Below are 22,713 nucleotides of genomic sequence, written 5' to 3'. Positions count from 1 at the left end.
TCATCTCCTATTCTGCCTCCATGTGTCATCTCCCATTCTGCTCCATGTCATCTCCCTTTCTGCCCCCATGTGTCATCTCCCATTCTGCCCCATGTCATCTCCCATTGTGCCCCCATGTCATCTCCCATTCTGCCCCTATGTCACCTCTTAATCTGCCTCCGTGTCATCTCCCATTCTGCCCCCATGTCATCTCCTATTCTGCCTCCGTGTCATCTCCTATTTTGCCCCCATGTGTCATCTCCCATTCTGCCCCATTTCATCTCCCATTCTGCCTTTTATGTTCTGCAACTTATAACTAAGGAATAGGAGGGAAAAGCTGTCCCTGCACTCGGACTCAGCTTTACCCTACGCTGGGGTGGGTGCCCTATTCCTTATGAATAGCCCCAACGAAACTCCTGCACTGAACTCAAACGAAGACTTGTAGGAAGGGGTCCCTAAAAGATCTAAGGACTGGGAGCAAAAGCAGGAGACCTCCTAACAGAAAAGTTAGCTGCAGAAACAAAAATTAAAGGAAACAAAACTGGTGGATCAAGAAGTCCCAGGATAACAATAGTCCAAAGCAAGAAGAACTAAACAAGGCTACTTACCAGAGCATGAGCGTTACAACACTGATGTCCAGCTGGGAATGAGAGCCAGGTGCTGAGTAATAAAGGGTGCAGAGATCACGTGACCAAGAAACCGAGCACCAGAGGAAAAGACTAGAAGCCAGCAAACCAAACAAGATGGCCGATAGTAAAACAACATAGATTCTAACACTGCCCCCATGTCATCCCCCATTCTGCCCCATGTCATCCCCCATTCTGCCCCCATGTCATCTCCCATTCTGACTCCATGTCATCGCCAATTCTGCCCCCATGTCATCTCCCATTCTGCCCTCATGTCACATCCTATTCTGCCTCCGTGTCATCTCCTCTTCTTACCCCATGTGTCATCTCCCATTCTGTCCCGTGTCACCTCCCATTCTGCCCCATGTCATCTCCCATTCCGCGCCCATGTATCATCTCCCATTCTGCCCCGTGTCATCTCCCATTCTGCCCCATGTTATCTCCCATTCTGCCCCCATGTGTCATCTCCCATTCTGCCCCATGTCATCTCCCATTCTGCCCCCATGTCATCTCCCATTCTGCCCCTATGTCATCTCCTATTCTGCCTCCATGTCATCTCCCATTCTGCCCCCTTATCATCTCCCATTCTGCCCCAAGTCATCTCCCATTCTGCCCCATGTCATCTCAATTCTTCCACCATGTCATCTCCCATTCTGCCTTCATGTCATCTCCCATTCTGCTCCTATGTCATCTCCATTCTTCCACCATGTCATCTCCCGTTCTGCCTCCATGTCATCTCCCATTCTACCCCCAAGTCATCTCCTATACTGCCTCCATGTCATCTCCCATTCTGCCCCATGTGTCATCTCTCATTCTGCCCCGTGTCATCTCCCATTCTGCCCCATGTCAACTCCCTTTCTGCCCCCTTGTGTCATCTCCCATTCTACCCCATGTCATCTCCCATTCTGCGTCATGTCATCTCCCATTCTGCCCCATGTCATCTCCCATTCTCCCCCTATGTCATCTCCTAATCTCCCTCCGTGTCATCTCCCATTCTGCTCCCATGTGTCATCTCCATTCTCCCCCCATGTCATCTCCAATTCTGCCCCATTTCATCTCCCATTCTGCCCCGATGTCATCCCCCATTCTGCCCCCATGTCATCTCCCATTCTGCCCTATGTCATCTCCCATTCTGCCCCCATGTGTCATCTCCCATTCTGCCCCATGTCATCTCCCATTCTATCCCCATGTGTCATCTCCCTTTCTGCCTCGTCATCTCCCATTCTGCCCCATGTCATCTCCCATTCTGCCCCCATGTCATCTCCCATTCTGCCCCTATGTCATCTCCTATTCTGGCTCCGTGTCACCCCCCATTCTGCTCCCATGTCATCTCCTATTCTGCCTCCGTGTCATCACCCATTCTGCCCCATGTCATCTCCATTGTGCCCCATGTCATCTCCTATTCTGCCTCCATGTCATCTCCCATTCTGCCCCCAAGTCATCTCCTATACTGCCTCCATGTCATCTCCCATTCTGCCCCATGTGTCATCTCTCATTCTGCCCCGTGTCATCTCCCATTCTGCCCCCATGTCATCTCCTATTCTGCCTCCGTGTGTCATCTCCCATTCTGCCCTATGTCATCTCCCATTCTGCCCCCATGTCATCTCCCATTCTGCCCCTATGTCATCTCCTATTCTGCCTCCGTGTCACCCCCCATTCTGCTCCCATGTCATCTCCTATTCTGCCTCCGTGTCATCACCCATTCTGCCCCATGTCATCTCCATCGTGCCCCATGTCATCTCCTATTCTGCCTCCATGTCATCTCCCATTCTGCCCCCAAGTCATCTCCTATACTGCCCCCATGTCATCTCCCATTCTGCCCCTATGTCATCTCCTAATCTGACTCCATGTCATCTCCCATTCTGCCCCCATGTCATCTCCCATTCTGCCCCATTTCATCTCCCATTCTGCCCCCATGTCATCTCCCATTCTTCCCCATTTCATCTCCTATTCCGCCTCCGTGTCATCTTCCATTCTGCCCGCATGTGTCATCTCCATTCTCCCCAATGTCATCTCCCATTCTGCCCCATGTGTCATCTCCCATTCTGCCTCGTGTCATCTCCCATTCTGCCCCATGACATCTCCCAATCTGCCCCATGTGTCATCTCCCATTCTTCCCCGTGTCATCTCCCATTCTGCCCCATGTCATCTCCCATTCTGCCCCCATGTCATCTCCCATTCTGCCCCTATGTCATCTCCTATTCTGCCCCATGTCATCTCCCATTCTGCCCCCATGTCATCTCCCATTCTGCCCCTATGTCATCTCCTATTCTGGCTCCATGTCATCTCCCATTTTGCCCCTTGTCATCTCCCATTCTGCCCCTATGTCATCTCCATTCTTCCACAAGGTCATCTCCCATTCTGCCTTCATGTCATCTTCCATTCTGCCCCATGTCATCTGCAAATTCTGCCCCATGTCATCTCCCATTCTGCCTCCATGTCATATCCCATTCTGCCCCCATGTCATCTCCCATTCTGCCCCCATGTCATCTCCTATTCTGCCTCCGTGTGTCATCTCCCATTCTGCTCCATGTCATCTCCCTTTCTGCCCCCATGTGTCATCTCCCATTCTGCTCCATGTCATCTCCCATTCTGCCCCATATCATCTCCCATTGTGCCCCCATGTCATCTCCCATTCTGCCCCTATGTCACCTCTTAATCTGCCTCCTTGTCATCTCCCATTCTGCCCCCATGTCATCTCCTATTCTGCCTCCGTGTCATCTCCTATTTTGCCCCCATGTGTCGTCTCCCATTCTGCCCCATTTCATCTCCCATTCTGCCTGTTATGTTCTGCAACTTAGAACTAAGGAATAGGAGGGAAAAGCTGTCCCTGCACTCGGACTCAGCTTTACCCTACGCTGGGGTGGGTGCCCTATTCCTTATGAATAGCCCCAACGAAACTCCTGCACTGAACTCAAACGAAGACCTGTAGGAAGGGGAAAGGGGTCCCTAAAAGTTCTAAGGACTGGGAGCAAAAGCAGGAGACCTCCTAACAGAAAAGTTAGCTGCAGAAACAAAAATTAAAGGAAACAAAACTGGTGGATCAAGAAGTCCCAGGATAACAATAGTCAAAAGCAAGACGAACTAAACAAGGCTACTTAGCAGAGCATGAGCGTTACAACACTGATGTCCAGCTGGGAATGAGAGCCAGGTGCTGAGTAATAAAGGGTGCAGAGATCACGTGACCAAGAAACCGAGCACCAGAGGAAAAGACTAGAAGCCAGCAAACCACAACAAGATGGCCGATAGTAAAACAACATAGATTCTAACACTGCCCCCATGTCATCCCCCATTCTGCCCCATGTCATCCCCCATTCTGCCCCCATGTCATCTCCCATTCTGACTCCATGTCATCGCCAATTCTGCCCCCAAGTCATCTCCCATTCTGCCCTCATGTCATATCCTATTCTGCCTCCGTGTCATCTCCTCTTCTTACCCCAGGTGTCATCTCCCATTCTGTCCCGTGTCACCTCCCATTCTGCCCCATGTCATCTCCCATTCTGCCCCCATGTGTCATCTCCCATTCTGCCCCGTGTCATCTCCCATTCTGCCCCATGTTATCTCCCATTCTGCCCCCATGTGTCATCTCCCATTCTGCCCCATGTCATCTCCCATTCTGCCCCCATGTCATCTCCCATTCTGCCCTTATGTCATCTCCTATTCTGCCTCCATGTCATCTCCCATTCTGCCCCCTTATCATCTCCCATTCTGCCCCAAGTCATCTCCCATTCTGCCCCATGTCATCTCCATTCTTCCACCATGTCATCTCCCATTCTGCCTTCATGTCATCTCCCATTCTGCTCCTATGTCATCTCCATTCTTCCACCATGTCATCTCCCATTCTGCCCCCATGTCATCTCCCATTCTGCCCCTATGTCATCTCCTATTCTGCCTCCGTGTCACCCCCCATTCTGCTCCCATGTCATCTCCTATTCTGCCTCCGTGTCATCACCCATTCTGCCCCATGTCATCTCCATTGTGCCCCATGTCATCTCCTATTCTGCCTCCATGTCATCTCCCATTCTGCCCCCAAGTCATCTCCTATACTGCCTCCATGTCATCTCCCATTCTGCCCCATGTGTCATCTCTCATTCTGCCCCGTGTCATCTCCCATTCTGCCCCCATGTCATCTCCTATTCTGCCTCCGTGTGTCATCTCCCATTCTGCCCTATGTCATCTCCCATTCTGCCCCCATGTCATCTCCCATTCTGCCCCTATGTCATCTCCTATTCTGCCTCCGTGTCACCCCCCACTCTGCTCCCATGTCATCTCCTATTCTGCCTCCGTGTCATCACCCATTCTGCCCCATGTCATCTCCATTGTGCCCCATGTCATCTCCTATTCTGCCTCCATGTCATCTCCCATTCTGCCCCCAAGTCATCTCCTATACTGCCCCCATGTCATCTCCCATTCTGCCCCTATGTCATCTCCTAATCGGACTCCATGTCATCTCCCATTCTGCCCCCATGTCATCTCCCATTCTGCCCCATTTCATCTCCCATTCTGCCCCCATGTCATCTCCCATTCTGCCCCATTTCATCTCCTATTCCGCCTCCGTGTCATCTTCCATTCTGCCCGCATGTGTCATCTCCATTCTCCCCCATGTCATCTCCCATTCTGCCCCATGTGTCATCTCCCATTCTGCCTCGTGTCATCTCCCATTCTGCCCCATGACATCTCCCAATCTGCCCCATGTGTCATCTCACATTCTTCCCCGTGTCATCTCCCATTCTGCCCCATGTCATCTCCCATTCTGCCCCCATGTCATCTCCCATTCTGCCCCTATGTCATCTCCTATTCTGCCCCATGTCATCTCTCATTCTGCCCCCATGTCATCTCCCATTCTGCCCCTATGTCATCTCCTATTCTGGCTCCATGTCATCTCCCATTTTGCCCCTTGTCATCTCCCATTCTGCCCCTATGTCATCTCCATTCTTCCACAAGGTCATCTACCATTCTGCCTTCATGTCATCTTCCATTCTGCCCCATGTCATCTGCAAATTCTGCCCCATGTCATCTCCCATTCTGCCTCCATGTCATATCCCATTCTGCCCCCATGTCATCTCCCATTCTGCCCCCATGTCATCTCCTATTCTGCCTCCGTGTGTCATCTCCCATTCTGCTCCATGTCATCTCCCTTTCTGCCCCCATGTGTCATCTCCCATTCTGCTCCATGTCATCTCCCATTCTGCCCCATGTCATCTCCCATTGTGCCCCCATGTCATCTCCCATTCTGCCCCTATGTCACCTCTTAATCTGCCTCCTTGTCATCTCCCATTCTGCCCCCATGTCATCTCCTATTCTGCCTCCGTGTCATCTCCTATTTTGCCCCCATGTGTCGTCTCCCATTCTGCCCCATTTCATCTCCCATTCTGCCTGTTATGTTCTGCAACTTAGAACTAAGGAATAGGAGGGAAAAGCTGTCCCTGCACTTGGACTCAGCTTTACCCTACGCTGGGGTGGGTGCCCTATTCCTTATGAATAGCCCCAACGAAACTCCTGCACTGAACTCAAACGAAGACCTGTAGGAAGGGGAAAGGGGTCCCTAAAAGATCTAAGGACTGGGAGCAAAAGCAGGAGACCTCCTAACAGAAAAGTTAGCTGCAGAAACAAAAATTAAAGGAAACAAAACTGGTGGATCAAGAAGTCCCAGGATAACAATAGTCAAAAGCAAGAAGAACTAAACAAGGCTACTTAGCAGAGCATGAGCGTTACAACACTGATGTCCAGCTGGGAATGAGAGCCAGGTGCTGAGTAATAAAGGGTGCAGAGATCACGTGACCAAGAAACCGAGCACCAGAGGAAAAGACTAGAAGCCAGCAAACCACAACAAGATGGCCGATAGTAAAACAACATAGATTCTAACACTGCCCCCATGTCATCCCCCATTCTGCCCCATGTCATCCCCCATTCTGCCCCCATGTCATCTCCCATTCTGACTCCATGTTATCGCCAATTCTGCCCCCATGTCATCTCCCATTCTGCCCTCATATCATATCCTATTCTGCCTCCGTGTCATCTCCTCTTCTTACCCCAGGTGTCATCTCCCATTCTGTCCCGTGTCACCTCCCATTCTGCCCCATGTCATCTCCCATTCTGCCCCCATGTGTCATCTCCCATTCTGCCCCGTGTCATCTCCCATTCTGCCCCATGTTATCTCCCATTCTGCCCCCATGTGTCATCTCCCATTCTGCCCCATGTCATCTCCCATTCTGCCCCCATGTCATCTCCCATTCTGCCCCTATGTCATCTCCTATTCTGCCTCCATGTCATCTCCCATTCTGCCCCCTTATCATCTCCCATTCTGCCCCAAGTCATCTCCCATTCTGCCCCATGTCATCTCCATTCTTCCACCATGTCATCTCCCATTCTGCCTTCATATCATATCCCATTCTGCTCCTATGTCATCTCCATTCTTCCACCATGTCATCTCCCATTCTGCCCCCATGTCATCTCCCATTCTGCCCCTATGTCATCTCCTATTCTGCCTCCGTGTCACCCCCCATTCTGCTCCCATATCATCTCCTATTCTGCCTCCGTGTCATCACCCATTCTGCCCCATGTCATCTCCATTGTGCCCCATGTCATCTCCTATTCTGCCTCCATGTCATCTCCCATTCTGCCCCCAAGTCATCTCCTATACTGCCTCCATGTCATCTCCCATTCTGCCCCATGTGTCATCTCTCATTCTGCCCCGTGTCATCTCCCATTCTGCCCCCATGTCATCTCCTATTCTGCCTCCGTGTGTCATCTCCCATTCTGCCCTATGTCATCTCCCATTCTGCCCCCATGTCATCTCCCATTCTGCCCCTATGTCATCTCCTATTCTGCCTCCGTGTCACCCCCCATTCTGCTCCCATGTCATCTCCTATTCTGCCTCCGTGTCATCACCCATTCTGCCCCATGTCATCTCCATTGTGCCCCATGTCATCTCCTATTCTGCCTCCATGTCATCTCCCATTCTGCCCCCAAGTCATCTCCTATACTGCCCCCATGTCATCTCCCATTCTGCCCCTATGTCATCTCCTAATCTGACTCCATGTCATCTCCCATTCTGCCCCCATGTCATCTCCCATTCTGCCCAATTTCATCTCCCATTCTGCTCCTATGTCATCTCCATTCTTCCACCATCTCATCTCCCATTCTGCCTCCATGTCATCTCCCATTCTGCCCCCAAGTCATCTCCTATACTGCCTCCATGTCATCTCCCATTCTGCCCCATGTGTCATCTCTCATTCTGCCCCGTGTCATCTCCCATTCTGCCCCATGTCATCTCCCTTTCTGCCCCCTTGTGTCATCTCCCATTCTACCCCATGTCATCTCCCATTCTGCGCCATGTCATCTCCCATTCTGCCCCATGTCATCTCCCATTCTCCCCCTATGTCATCTCCTAATCTTCCTCCGTGTCATCTCCCATTCTGCTCCCATGTGTCATCTCCATTCTCCCCCCATGTCATCTCCAATTCTGCCCCATTTCATCTCCCATTCTGCCCCGATGTCATCCCCCATTCTGCCCCCATGTCATCTCCCATTCTGCCCTATGTCATCTCCCATTCTGCCCCCATGTGTCATCTCCCATTCTGCCCCATGTCATCTCCCATTCTATCCCCATGTGTCATCTCCCTTTCTGCCTCGTCTTCTCCCATTCAGCCCCATGTTATCTCCCATTCTGCCCCCATGTCATCTCCCATTCTGCCCGTATGTCATCTCCTATTCTGCCTCCGTGTTACCCTCCATTCTGCTCCCATGTCATCTCCTATTCTGCCTCCGTGTCATCACCCATTCTGCCCCATGTCATCTCCATTGTGCCCCATGTCATCTCCTATTCTGCCTCCATGTCATCTCCCATTCTGCCCCCAAGTCATCTCCTATACTGCCTCCATGTCATCTCCCATTCTGCCCCATGTGTCATCTCTCATTCTGCCCCGTGTCATCTCCCATTCTGCCCCATGTCATCTCCCTTTCTGCCCCCTTGTGTCATCTCCCATTCTACCCCATGTCATCTCCCATTCTGCGCCATGTTATCTCCCATTCTGCCCCATGTCATCTCCCATTCTCCCCCCTATGTCATCTCCTAATCTCCCTCCGTGTCATCTCACATTCTGCTCCCATGTGTCATCTCCATTCTCCCCCCATGTCATCTCCCGTTCTGCCCCATTTCATCTCCCATTCTGCCCCGATGTCATCCCCCATTCTGCCCCCATGTCATCTCCCATTCTGCCCTATGTCATCTCCCATTCTGCCCCCATGTGTCATCTTCCATTCTGCCCCATGTCATCTCCCATTCTACCCCATGTGTCATCTCCCTTTCTGCCTCGTCATCTCCCATTCTGCCCCATGGCATCTCCCATTCTGCCCCATGTCATCTCCCATTCTGCCCCTATGTCATCTCCTATTCTGCCTCCGTGTCATCCCCAATTCTGCTCCCATGTCATCTCCTATTCTGCCTCCGTGTCATCACCCATTCTGCTCCATGTCATCTCCATTGTGCCCCATGTCATCTCCTATTCTGCCTCATGTCACCATTGTGCCCCATGTCATCTCCCCTTCTGCCCCCATGTCATCTCGCATTCTTCCCCTATGTCTGCATTCTGCCCCATGTCATCTCCATTCTCCCCCATGTCATCTCCCATTCTGCCCCATGTCACCTCCATTCCCCCCATGTCATCTCCCATTCTGCCCCATGTCATCTCCCATTCTGCCCCCATGTCAACTCCATTCTTCCACCTTGTCATCTCCCATTCTGCCCCATGTCATCTCCTGTTCTGCCTCCATGTCATCTCCCATTCTGCCCCATGTCATTTCCCATTCTGCCCCCATGTCATTTCCCATTCTGCCCCATGTCATCTCCCATTCTGCCCCCATGTCATCTCCCTTTTTGCCCTAAGTCATCTCCCATTCTGCCCCTATGTCATCTCCGTTCTTCCACCATGTCATCTCCCATTCTGCCTGTGACTAAATGGACCCCTTTTATATACAACATAGGATGATTTCTTATTTATCTGGACAATTTGGTATTTTGTGGCAAACTCGTAATATGCCACTCATGGGTTAAGTTCTTACAATCTAGCTGGACACTGTTTTGTATACCCATTGTTTCTAGAGTCTTGTAGATGTTGGTGATGTTAACATGAGTAATGCAATTATCTCTCCTCTGTAGGGTCAGAGGAATTTAATCCTGTTAGAATGCCATTGTATTACCATGTGGATTGTTGACTCTATGTAAATTGCCTTAGCCACCATTGTTCTAATGTCATAACTTGCAAACCGAATGTCTCCTACTAGCATTCCATTGTAGGACTATATCAATCAGTATGTGGCTCTCCCTCGCCTGGACTGCAATACGACCAAAGATGGTTATATGGGACTTGAGATACAGCCAATGAAAAGACAGTCTTATTCCACCAATCGTGAAGTCCCCGGTATCCTGCAATGAGGGCTGAGGGTATATCAGGAGGACTGTTCAGTTGACCAGAAGTTTTTTGTCTACTGCCCTCAGCCTAGGGATGTCAGTCCCGACTGCAGGTGCACTAGCTTGAAGACAGGCAGCTAATTTAGGATCTTCGGATTCGAATGGGAGAACAACGTTCGCATAGGACGCAACCCATGTTGGGACATTTCGGTCACCTGGTTACAGACTTTGCCGTGCAGTCTCAGTTCCAAACTCCGGCATTATTTCTTTCTGGGCGGGTGCCTGCCAAAAGAAGGGGACCACTGGTTTGGAGCAAATAGTCCTGGAAGATCTGAGATGCGAAGAATCTAAAACCCTGGTGAGCCAGCGGAAGGGTGAGACTCTGTTGCCTGTTACAATTTGTGCTGTGCTGGTTATGTGTTATATGCTGTTAGTTGTTGGGGATCTAATAAAGCCTTAATATCATGATTCCCTCACCCTGTGTTGTCTGAGTAGTGTTTCGCCCACGGTTGAGTAGTCCGGGCGTTCAGTTGGGGATGAGCCCTGGTCCACGTTGTCTTTCTAAAGGCGGCTGGGCCAGCGGACAAGAGCACCCACTGACCCCGTAACTTTACACAGCCTTCATGTCATCTCCCATTCTGCCCCATGTCATCTCCAAATTTTGCCCCCTTGTCATCTCCCATTCTGCCCCTACGTCATCTCCCATTCTGCCCCATGTCATCTCCCATTCTGCCTCCATGTCATCTCCCATTCTTCCCCAATGTCATCTCCTATTCTTCCCCCATCTCATCTCCTATTCTACCTCAGTGTCATCTCCCATTCTGCGCCCATGTCTCATCTCCCATTCTGCCCCCATGTAATCTCCCTTTCTGCCCCATGTCATCTCCTATTCTGCCTCCGTGTCATCTCCCATTCTGCCCCCATGTGTCATCACCATTCTCCACCATGTCATCTCCCATTCTACCCCATGTCAACTCCCATTCTGACTCCATGTTATCGCCCATTCTGCCCCCATGTCATCTCCCATTCTGTCCCATGTCATCTCCTATTCTGCCTCCGTGTCATCTCCCATTCTATCCCCATGTGTCATTTCCCATTCTGCCCCGTGTCTTCTCCCATTCTGCCCCATGTTATTTCCCATTCTGCCCCATGTGTCATCTCCCATTTTGCCCCATGTCATCTCCCATTCTGCCCCCATGTCATCTCCCATTCTGCCCCTATGTCATCTCCTATTCTGCTTCCATGTCATCTCCGATTCTGCCCCCTTATCATCTCCCATTCTGCCCCAAGTCATCTCCCATTCTGCCCCCATGTCATCTCCATTCTTCCACCATGTCATCTCCCATTCTGCCTTCATGTCATCTCCCATTCTGCTCCTATGTCATCTCCATTCTTCCACCATGTCATCTCCCATTCTGTCCCATGTCATCTTCAAATTCTGCCCCATGTCATCTCCCATTCTGCCTCCATGTCATCTCCCATTCTGCCCCCATGTCATCTCCCATTCTGCCCCCATGTCATCTCCTATACTGCCTCCTTGTCATCTCCTATACTGCCTCCTTGTCATCTCCCATTCTGCCCCATGTGTCATCTCTCAATCTGCCCCGTGTCATCTCCCATTCTGCCCCATGTCATCTCCCTTTCTGCCCCCTTGTGTCATCTCCCATTCTGCCCCCATGTCATCTCCCATTCTGCCCCTACGTCATCTCTCATTCTGCCCCATGTCATCTCCCATTCTGCCCCATGTCATCTCCCATTCTTCCCCCATGTCATCTCTTATTCTGCCCCCATCTCATCTCCTATTCTACCTCAGTGTCATCTCCCATTCTGCGCCCATGTCTCATCTCCCATTCTGCCCCCATGTAATCTCCCATTCTGCCCCATGTCATCTCCTATTCTGCCTCCGTGTCATCTCCCATTCTGCCCCCATGCGTCATCACTATTCTCCACCATGTCATCTTCCATTCAGCCCCATGTCAACTCCCATTCTGACTCCATGTTATCGCCCATTCTGCCCCCATGTCTTCTCCCATTCTGCCCCCATGCCATCTCCTATTCTGCCTCCGTGTCATCTCCCATTCTATCCCCATGTGTCATCTACCATTCTGCCCCGTGTCATCTCCCATTCTGCCCCATGTTATCTCCCATTCTGCCCCATGTGTCATATCCCATTCTGCCCCATATCATCTCCCATTCTGCCCCCATGTCATCTCCCATTCTGCCCCTACGTTATCTCCTATTCTGCCTCCATGTCATCTCCGATTCTGCCCCCTTATCATCTCCCATTCTGCCCCAAGTCATCTCCCATTCTGCCCCCATGTCATCTCCATTCTTCCACCATGTCATCTCCCATTCTGCCTTCATGTCATCTTCAAATTCTGCCCCCTGTCATCTCCCATTCTGCCTCCATGTCATCTCCCATTCTGCCCCCATGTCATCTCCTATGCTGCCTACTTGTCATCTCCCATTCTGCCCCATGTGTCATCTCTCATTCTGCCCCGTTTCCTCTCCCATTCTGCCCCATGTCATCTCCCTTTCTGCCCCCTTGTGTCATCTCCCATTCTGCCCCATGTCATCTCCCATTCTGCCCCTACGTCATCTCCCATTCTGCCCCCATGTCATCTCCCATTCTGCCCCTATATCAACTCCTAATCTGCCCCCATCTCATCTCCTATTCTACCTCAGTGTCATCTCCCATTCTGCGCCCATGTTTCATCTCCCATTCTGCCCCCATGTAATCTCCTATTCTGCCCCATGTCATCTCCTATTCTGCCTCTGTGTCATCTCCCATTCTGCCCCCATGTGTCATCACCATTCTCCACCATGTCATCTCCCATTCTGCCCCATGTCAACTCCCATTCTGACTCCATGTTATCGCCCATTCTGCCCCCATGTCATCTCCCATTCTGCCCCCATATCATCTCCTATTCTGCCTCCGTGTTATCTCCCATTCTATCCCCGTGTGTCATCTCCCATTCTGCCCCGTGTCATCTCCCATTCTGCCCCATGTTATCTCCCATTCTGCCCCATGTGTCATATCCCATTCTGCCCCATATCATCTCCCATTCTGCCCCCATGTCATCTCCCATTCTGCCCCTAGGTCATCTCCTATTCTGCCTCCATGTCATCTCCGATTCTGCCCCCTTATCATCTCCCATTCTGCCCCAAGTCATCTCCCATTCTGCCCCCATGTCATCTCCATTCTTCCACCATGTCATCTCCCATTCTGCCTTCATGTCATCTCCCATTCTGCTCCTATGTCATCTCCATTCTTCCACCATGTCATCACCCATTCTGCCCCATGTCATGTTCAAATTCTGCCCCATGTCATCTCCCATTCTGCCTCCATGTCATCTCCCATTCTGCCCCATGTCATCTCCCATTCTGCCCCCATGTCATCTCCTATACTGCCTCCTTGTCATCTCCCATTCTGCCCCATGTGTCATTTCTCATTCTGCCCCGTGTCATCTCCCATTCTGCCCCATGTCATCTCCCTTTCTGAACCCTTGTGTCATCTCCCATTCTGCGCCATGTCATCTCCCATTCTGCGCCATGTCATCTCCCATTCTGCCCCCATGTCATCTCCCATTCTGCCTATATGTCAACACTTAATCTGCCTCCGTGTCATCTCCCATTCTGCCACCATGTCATCTCCTATTCTTCCTCCGTGTCATCTCCCATTCTGCTCCCATGTGTCATCTCCATTCTCCCTCCATTTCATCTCCCATTCTGCCCCATTTCATCTCCCATTCTGCCCTGATGCCATCCCGCATTCTGCCCCCATATCATCTCCCATTCTGCCCCATGTCATCTCCTATTCTGACTCCATGTCATCGCCCATTCTGCCCCATGTCATCTCCAATTCTGCCCCATGTCATCTCCAATTCTGCCTTCATGTCATCTCCCATTCAACTCCTATGTCATCTCCATTCTTCCACCATGTCATCTCCCATTCTGCCCCCATGTCATCTCCATTCTTCCACTATGTCATCTCCCATTCTGCCTTCATATCATCTCCCATTCAGCTCCTATGTCATCTCCATTCTTCCACCATGTCATCTCCCATTCTGTCCCATGTCATCTTCAAATTCTGCCCCCTGTCATCTCCCATTCTGCCTCCATGTCATCTCCCATTCTGCCCCCATGTCATCTATTATACTGCCTCCTTGTCATCTCCCATTCTGCCCCATGTGTCATCTCTCATTCTGCCCCGTGTCATCTCCCATTCTGCCCCATGTCATCTCCCATTCTGCCCCTACGTCATCTCCCATTCTGCCCCCATGTCATCTCCCATTCTGCCCCTATGTCAACTCCTAATCTGCCCCATCTCATCTCCTATTCTACCTCAGTGTCATCTCCCATTCTGCGCCCATGTTTCATCTCCCATTCTGCCCCCATGTAATCTCCCATTCTGCCCCATGTCATCTCCTATTCTGCCTCTGTGTCATCTCCCATTCTGCCCTCATGTGTCATCACCATTCTCCACCATGTCATCTCCCATTCTGCCCCATGTCAACTCCCATTCTGACTCCATGTTATCGCCCATTCTGCCCCCATGTCATCTCCCATTCTGCCCCCATGTCATCTCCTATTCTGCCTCCATGTCATCTCCCATTCTGCCCCCATGTCATTTCCCTTTCTGCCCCCATGTCATCTCCCATTCTGCCCCAAGTCATCTCCTATTCTGCCCCCATGTCATCTCCCTTTCTACCCCAAGTCATCTCCCATTCTGCCCCTATGTCATCTCCGTTCTTCCACCATGTCATCTCCCATTCTGCCTGTGACGAAATGGACCCATTTTATATACAACATAGGATGATTTCTTATTTATCCGGACAATTTGGTATTTTGTGGCAAACTCGTAATATGCCACTCATGGGTTAAGTTCTTACAATCTAGCTGGACACTGTTTTGTATACCCATTGTTTCTAGAGTCTTGTAGATGTTGGTGATGTTAACATGAGTAATGCAATTATCTCTCCTCTGTAGGGTCAGAGGAATTTAATCCTGTTAGAATGCCATTGTATTATCATGTGGACTGTTGACTCTATGTAAATAGCCTCAGCCAACATTGTTCTAATGTCATAACTTGCAAACCGAATGTTTCCTACTAGCATTCCATTTTAGGACTATATCAATCAGTATGTGGCTCTCCCTTGCCTGGACTGCAATACGACCAAAAATGGTTATATGGGACTTGAGATCCAGCCAATGAAAAGACAGTCTTATTCCACCAATCGTGAAGTCCCCAGTATCTTGCAAAGAGGGCTGAGGGTATATCAGGAGGACTGTTCAGTTGACCAGGAGTTTTTTGTGTACTGCCCTCTGCCTAGGGATGTCGGTCCCGACTTCAGGTGCACTAGCTTGAAGACAGGCAGCTAATTTAGGATCTTCGGATTCGAATGGGAGAAAAACGATCGAATAGGACGCAACCCAGGTTGGGACATTTCGGTCACCTGGTTACAGACTTTGCCGTGCAGTCTCAGTTCCATACTCCGGCATTATTTCATTCTGGGTGGGTGCCTGCCAAAAGAATGGGACCACTGGTTTGGAGCAAATAGTCCTGGAAGATCTGAGATACGAAGAATCTAAAACCCTGGTGAGCCAGCGGAAGGGTGAGACTCTGTCCTGTTAAAATTTGTGCTGTGCTGGTTATGTGTTATATGCTGTTAGTTGCTGGGGATAAAGCCTTAATATCATGATTCCCTCACCCTGTGTTGTCTGAGTAGTGTTTCGCCCACGGTTGAGTAGTCCGGGTGTTCAGTTGGGAATGAGCCCTGGTCCACGTCTAAAGGCGGCTGGGCCAGCGGACAAGAGCACCCACTGACCCCGTAACTTTACACTGCCTTCATGTCATCTCCCATTCTGCCCCATGTCATCTCCAAATTTTGCCCCATGTCATCCACCATTCTGCCCCTACGTCATCTCCCATTCTGCCCCATGTCATCTCCCATTCTGCCTCCATGTCATCTCCCATTCTTCCCCCATGTCATCTCCTATTCTGCCCCCATCTCATCTCCTATTCTACCTCAGTGTCATCTCCCATTCTGCGCCCATGTCTCATCTCCCATTCTGCCCCCATGTAATCTCCCATTTTTCCCCATGTCATCTCCTATTCTGCCTCCGTGTCATCTCCCATTCTGCCCCATGTCAACTCCCATTCTGACTCCATGTTATCGCCCATTCGGCCCCCATGTCATCTCCCATTCTGCCCCATGTCATCTCCCATTCTGCCCCATGTCATCTCCTATTCTGCCTCCGTGTCATCTCCCATTCTATCCCCATGTGTCTTCTCCCATTCTGCCCCATGTTATCTCCCATTCTACCCCATGTGTCATCTCCCATTCTGTCCCGTGTCATCTCCCATTCTGCCAAATGTCATCTCTCACTCTACCCCATGTGTCATCTCCCATTCTTCCCCGTGTCATCTCCCATTCTGCCCCGTGTCATCTCCCATTATGCCCCTATGTCATCTCCTATTCTGCCCCATGTCATCTCCCATTCTGCCCCCATGTCATCTCCCATTCGGCCCCTATGTCATCTCCTATTCTGCCTCCATGCCATCTTCCATTCTGCCCCCTTGTCATCTCCCATTCTGCCCCAAGTCATCTCCCATTTTGCCCCATGTCATCTCCCATTCTGCCCTTATGTCATCTCCATTCTTCCACCATGTCATCTCCCATTCTGCCTTGATGTCATCTCCTATTCTGCCCCATGTCATCTCCCATTCTGCCCCCATGTCATCTCCCATTCTGCCCCTATGTCATCTTCTATTCTGCCTCCATGTCATATTCCATTCTGCCCCCTTGTCATCTCCCATTCTGCCCCAAGTCATCTCCCATTTTACCCCATGTCATCTCCCATTCTGCCCTTATGTCTTCTCCATTCTTCCAACATGTCATTTCCCATTCTGCCTCCATGTCATCTCCCATTCTGCCCCCATGTCATCTCCCATTCTGCCCCCATGTGTCATCTCTCATTCTGCCTCGTGTCATCTCCCATTCTGCCCCATGTCATCTCCCTTTCTGCCCCCATGTGTCATCTCCCATTCTGCTCCATGTCATCTCCCATTCTGCCCCATGTCATCTCCCATTCTGCCCCCAGGTCATCTCCCATTCTGGCCCTATGTAATTTCCTAATCTTCCTCCGTGTCATCTCCCATTCTGCCCCCATGTCATCTCCCATTTTGCCCCATTGCATTTCTTATTCTGCCTCCGTGTCATCTCCCATTCTGCCCCCATGTGTCATCTCCTATTTTGCCCCCATGTGTCATCTCCCATTCTGCCCCATTTCATCTCCCATTCTGCCTGTTATGTTCTGCAACTTAGAACTAAGGAATAGGAGGGAAAAGCTGTCCCTGCACTCAGACTCAGCTTTACCCTACGCTGCAGTGGGTGTCCTATTCCTTATGAATAGCCCCAACGAAACTCCTGCACTGAACTCAAACGAAGACTTGTAGGAAGCGGAAAGGGGTCCCTAAAAGATCTAAGGACTAGGAGCAAATGCAGGAGACCTCGTAACAGAAAAGTTAGTTGCAGAAACGATAATTAAAGGAAACAAAACTGATGGAACAAGAAGTCCCAGGATAACAATAGTCCAAAGCAAGAAAAACGAAACAAGGCTACTTAGCCAGAGCATGAGCGTTACAACACTGCTGTCCAGCTGGGAATGATATCCAGGTGCTGAGTAATAAAGAGTGAAGAGATCACGTGACCAAGAAACCGAGCACCAGAGGAAAAGACTAGAAGCCAGCAAACCACAACAAGATGGCCGATAGTAAAACAACATAGATTCTAACACTGCCCCCATGTCAACCCCATTCTGCCCCATGTCATCTCCCATTCTGCCCCCATGTGTCATCTCCCATTCTGCCCCATGTCATCTCCCATTCTGCCCCCATGTCATCTCCCATTCTGCCCCTATGTCATCTCCTATTCTGCCTCCATATCATCTCCCTTTCTGCCCCCATGTCACCTCCATTCTTCCACCATGTCATCTCCCATTCTGCCTTCATGTCATCTCCCATTCTGCTCCTATGTCATCTCCATTCTTCCACCATGTCATCTCCCATTCTGCCCCCATGTCATCTCCAAATTCTGCCCCATGTCATCTCCCATTCTGCCTCCATGTCATGTCCCTTTCTGCCCTCATGTCATCTCCCATTCTGCCCCCATGTCATCTCCCATTCTGCCCCCATGTGTCATCTCTTATTCTGCCCCATGTCATCTCCCTTTCTGCCCTCATGTGTCATCTCCCATTCTGCCCCATGTCATCTCCCATTCTGCCCCTATGTCATCTCCCATTCTGCCCCTATGTCATCTCTTAATCTGCCTCCATGTCATCTCCCATTCTGCACCATGTCATCTCCTATTCTGCCTCCATGTCAACTCCCATTCTGCCCCATATGTCATCTCCATTCCCCCCCCATGTCATCTCCCATTCTGCCCCATTTCATCTCCCATTCTGCCCCCATGTCATCCCCCATTATGCCCCATGTCATCTCCCATTCTCCCCCATGTCATCTCCCATTCTGACTCCATGTCATCGCCCATTCTGCTCCCATGTCATCTCCCATTCTGCCCTGTGACATCTCCCATTCTGCCCCCATGTGTCAACTCCCATTCTGCCCCATGTCACCTTCCATTCTGTCCCCATGTGTCATCTCCCTTTCTACCCCATGTCATCTCCCATTCTGCCCCATATCATCTCCCATTCTGCCCCCATGTCATCTCCCATTCTGCCCTTATGTCATCTCCTGTTCTGCCTCCGTATCATCTCCCATTCTGCCTGCATGTCATCTCCTATTCTGCCCGCATGTCATCTCCCATTCTGCCCCCATGTGTCATCTCTCATTCTGCCCCATGTCATCTCCCATTCTGCCCCATGTCGTCTCCCATTCTGCCCCATGTCATCTCCCATTCTGCCCCACGTCTCCATTGTGCCCCCATGTCATCTTCCATTCTGCCCCATGTCTCCATTATGCCCTCATGTCATCTCCCATTCTGCCCCCATGTTATCCCCCATTCAGCCCCCATGTCATCTCCCATTCTGCCCCATGTCATCTCCCATTCTGCCCTCATGTCATCTCCCATTCTGCCCCCATGTCATCTCCCATTCTGCCCCCATGTGTCATCTCTTATTCTGCCCCATGTCATCTCCCATACTGACCCATGTCATCTCCCTTTCTGCCCCCATGTGTCATCTCCCATTCTGCCCCATGTCATCTCCCATTCTGCGCCATGTCATCTCCCATTCTGCCCCCATGTCATCTCCCATTCTGCCCCTATGTCATCTCTTAATCTGCCTCCATGTCATCTCCCATTCTGCACCATGTCATCTCCTATTCTGCCTCCATGTCAACTCCCATTCTGCCCCATATGTCATCTCCATTCCCCCCCCATGTCATCTCCCATTCTGCCCCATTTCATCTCCCATTCTGCCCCCATGTCATCCCCCATTATGCCCCATGTCATCTCCCATTCTCCCCCATGTCATCTCCCATTCTGACTACATGTCATCGCCCATTCTGCTCCCATGTCATCTCCCATTCTGCCCTGTGACATCTCCCATTCTGCCCCCATGTGTCAACTCCCATTCTACCCCATGTCACCTTCCATTCTGTCCCCATGTGTCATCTCCCTTTCTACCCCATGTCATCTCCCATTCTGCCCCATATCATCTCCCATTCTGCCCCCATGTCATCTCCCATTCTGCCCTTACGTCATCTCCTGTTCTGCCTCCGTATCATCTCCCATTCTGCCTGCATGTCATCTCCTATTCTGCGCGCATGTCATCTCCCATTCTGCCCCCATGTGTCATCTCTCATTCTGCCCCATGTCATCTCCCATTCTGCCCCATGTCGTCTCCCATTCTGCCCCATGTCATCTCCCATTCTGCCCCACGTCTCCATTGTGCCCCCATGTCATCTTCCATTCTGCCCCATGTCTCCATTATGCCCTCATGTCATCTCCCATTCTGCCCCCATGTTATCCCCCATTCAGCCCCCATGTCATCTCCCATTCTGCCCCATGTCATCTCCCATTCTGCCCCATGTCATCTCCCATTCTGCCCCCATGTGTCATCTCCCATTCTGCCTCATGTCATCTCCCATTCTGTCCCCATGTGTCATCCCCCTTTCTGCCCCATGTCATCTCCAATTCTGCCCCATATCATCTCCCATTCTGCCCCCATGTCATCTCCCATCCTGCCCCTACGTCATCTCCTATTCTGCCTCCGTGTCATCTCCCATTCTGCCCACATGTCATCTCCTATTCTGCCTCCATGTCATCTCCCATTCTGCCCCCATGTGTCATCTCTCATTCTGCCCCATGTCATCTCGCATTCTGCCCCATGTCATCTCCCTTACTGCTCCGATGTGTCATCTCCCATTCTGCCCCATGTCGTCTCCCATTCTGCCCCATGTCATCTCCCTTTCTGCCCCATGTCTCCATTGTGCCCCCATGTTATCTCCCATTCTGCCCCCATGTCTCCATTGTGCCCCCATGTCATCTCCCATTCTGTTCTGCCCCCATGTTATCTCCCATTCTTCCCCTATGTCTCCATTCTGCCCCCATGTCATCACCCATTCGGCCCCCATGTCATCTCCATTCCCCCCCCATGTCATCTCTCATTCTGCCCCCATGTCATCTCCATTCTCCCCAATGTCATCTCCCATTCTGCCCCAATGTCATCTCCATTCTCCCCCCATGTCATCTCCCATTCTGCCCTCATGTCAACTCCCATTCTGCCTCCATGTCATCTCCAATCCTGCCCCCATGTGTCATCATCTCCCATTGTGCCCCAAGTCATCTCCCATTCTGCCCCATATGTCATCTCCATTCTCCCCCCATGTCATCTCCCATTCTGCCCCATTTCATCTCCCATTCTGCCCCATGTCATCCCCCATTCTGCCCCTATTTCAGCTCCCATTCTGCCCCATGTCATCTCCTATTCTGCCTCCGTGTCATCTCCCATTCTGCCCCCATGTGTCATCTCCATTCTCCCCCCATGTTATCTCCCATTCTGCCCCATTTCATCTCCCTTTCTGCCCCCATGTCATCCCCAATTCTACCCCCATGTCATCTCCCATTCGGCCCCATGTCATCTGTCTTTCTGACGCCATGTCATAGCCCATTCTGCTCCCATGTCATCTCCCATTCTGCCCTATGACATCTCCCATTCTGCCCCCATGTGTCATCTCCCATTCTGCCCCATGTCACATCCCATTCTGTCCCCATGTGTCACCTCCCTTTCTACCCCATGTCATCTCCCATTTTGCCCCCATATGTCATCTCCATTCTCCCCCCCATGTCATCTCCCATTCTGCCCAATTTCAACTCCCATTCTGCCCCCATGTCATCCCCCATTATGCCCCCATTTCAGCTCCCATTTTGCCCCATGTCATCTCCTCTTCTGCCTCCATGTCATCTCCCATTCTGCACCATGTCATCTCCTATTCTGCCTCCATGTCAACTCCCATTCTGCCCCATATGTCATCTCCATTCCCCCCCCATGTCATCTCCCATTCTGCCCCATTTCATCTCCCATTCTGCCCCCATGTCATCCCCCATTATGCCCCATGTCATCTCCCATTCTCCCCCATGTCATCTCCCATTCTGACTACATGTCATCGCCCATTCTGCTCCCATGTCATCTCCCATTCTGCCCTGTGACATCTCCCATTCTGCCCCCATGTGTCAACTCCCATTCTACCCCATGTCACCTTCCATTCTGTCCCCATGTGTCATCTCCCTTTCTACCCCATGTCATCTCCCATTCTGCCCCATATCATCTCCCATTCTGCCCCCATGTCATCTCCCATTCTGCCCTTACGTCATCTCCTGTTCTGCCTCCGTATCATCTCCCATTCTGCCTGCATGTCATCTCCTATTCTGCGCGCATGTCATCTCCCATTCTGCCCCCATGTGTCATCTCTCATTCTGCCCCATGTCATCTCCCATTCTGCCCCATGTCGTCTCCCATTCTGCCCCATGTCATCTCCCATTCTGCCCCACGTCTCCATTGTGCCCCCATGTCATCTTCCATTCTGCCCCATGTCTCCATTATGCCCTCATGTCATCTCCCATTCTGCCCCCATGTTATCCCCCATTCAGCCCCCATGTCATCTCCCATTCTGCCCCATGTCATCTCCCATTCTGCCCCATGTCATCTCCCATTCTGCCCCCATGTGTCATCTCCCATTCTGCCTCATGTCATCTCCCATTCTGTCCCCATGTGTCATCCCCCTTTCTGCCCCATGTCATCTCCAATTCTGCCCCATATCATCTCCCATTCTGCCCCCATGTCATCTCCCATCCTGCCCCTACGTCATCTCCTATTCTGCCTCCGTGTCATCTCCCATTCTGCCCACATGTCATCTCCTATTCTGCCTCCATGTCATCTCCCATTCTGCCCCCATGTGTCATCTCTCATTCTGCCCCATGTCATCTCGCATTCTGCCCCATGTCATCTCCCTTACTGCTCCGATGTGTCATCTCCCATTCTGCCCCATGTCGTCTCCCATTCTGCCCCATGTCATCTCCCTTTCTGCCCCATGTCTCCATTGTGCCCCCATGTTATCTCCCATTCTGCCCCCATGTCTCCATTGTGCCCCCATGTCATCTCCCATTCTGTTCTGCCCCCATGTTATCTCCCATTCTTCCCCTATGTCTCCATTCTGCCCCCATGTCATCACCC

The 22,713-nt window shown here is 51.1% G+C and overlaps 2 long non-coding RNA genes across 2 annotated transcripts in view; one reads left to right on the top strand and one right to left on the bottom strand.

Moving 5' to 3' along the window:
* Window positions 1–22,713, bottom strand: part of LOC141160849 (uncharacterized) — a 30,487-nt gene that overhangs the window by 2,671 nt on the left and 5,103 nt on the right. The window contains exon 2 of the long non-coding RNA XR_012250544.1: window positions 588–639. This is a non-coding gene — a long non-coding RNA (uncharacterized lncRNA). The remainder of the gene's footprint in view (window positions 1–587; window positions 640–22,713) is intronic.
* The window catches only part of LOC141160848 (uncharacterized), a 64,072-nt gene continuing 56,672 nt past the window's right edge, over window positions 15,314–22,713 (top strand). The window contains exon 1 of the long non-coding RNA XR_012250543.1: window positions 15,314–15,632. This is a non-coding gene — a long non-coding RNA (uncharacterized lncRNA). The remainder of the gene's footprint in view (window positions 15,633–22,713) is intronic.

The sequence above is a fragment of the Phyllobates terribilis genome, unplaced genomic scaffold (genome assembly GCF_046119375.1).
Source record: "Phyllobates terribilis strain yellow unplaced genomic scaffold, ASM4611937v1 Scaffold_9__5_contigs__length_417890890, whole genome shotgun sequence".
NCBI lineage: Eukaryota > Metazoa > Chordata > Amphibia > Anura > Dendrobatidae > Phyllobates > Phyllobates terribilis.
This window is presented reverse-complemented; position numbering and strand designations above follow the sequence as displayed.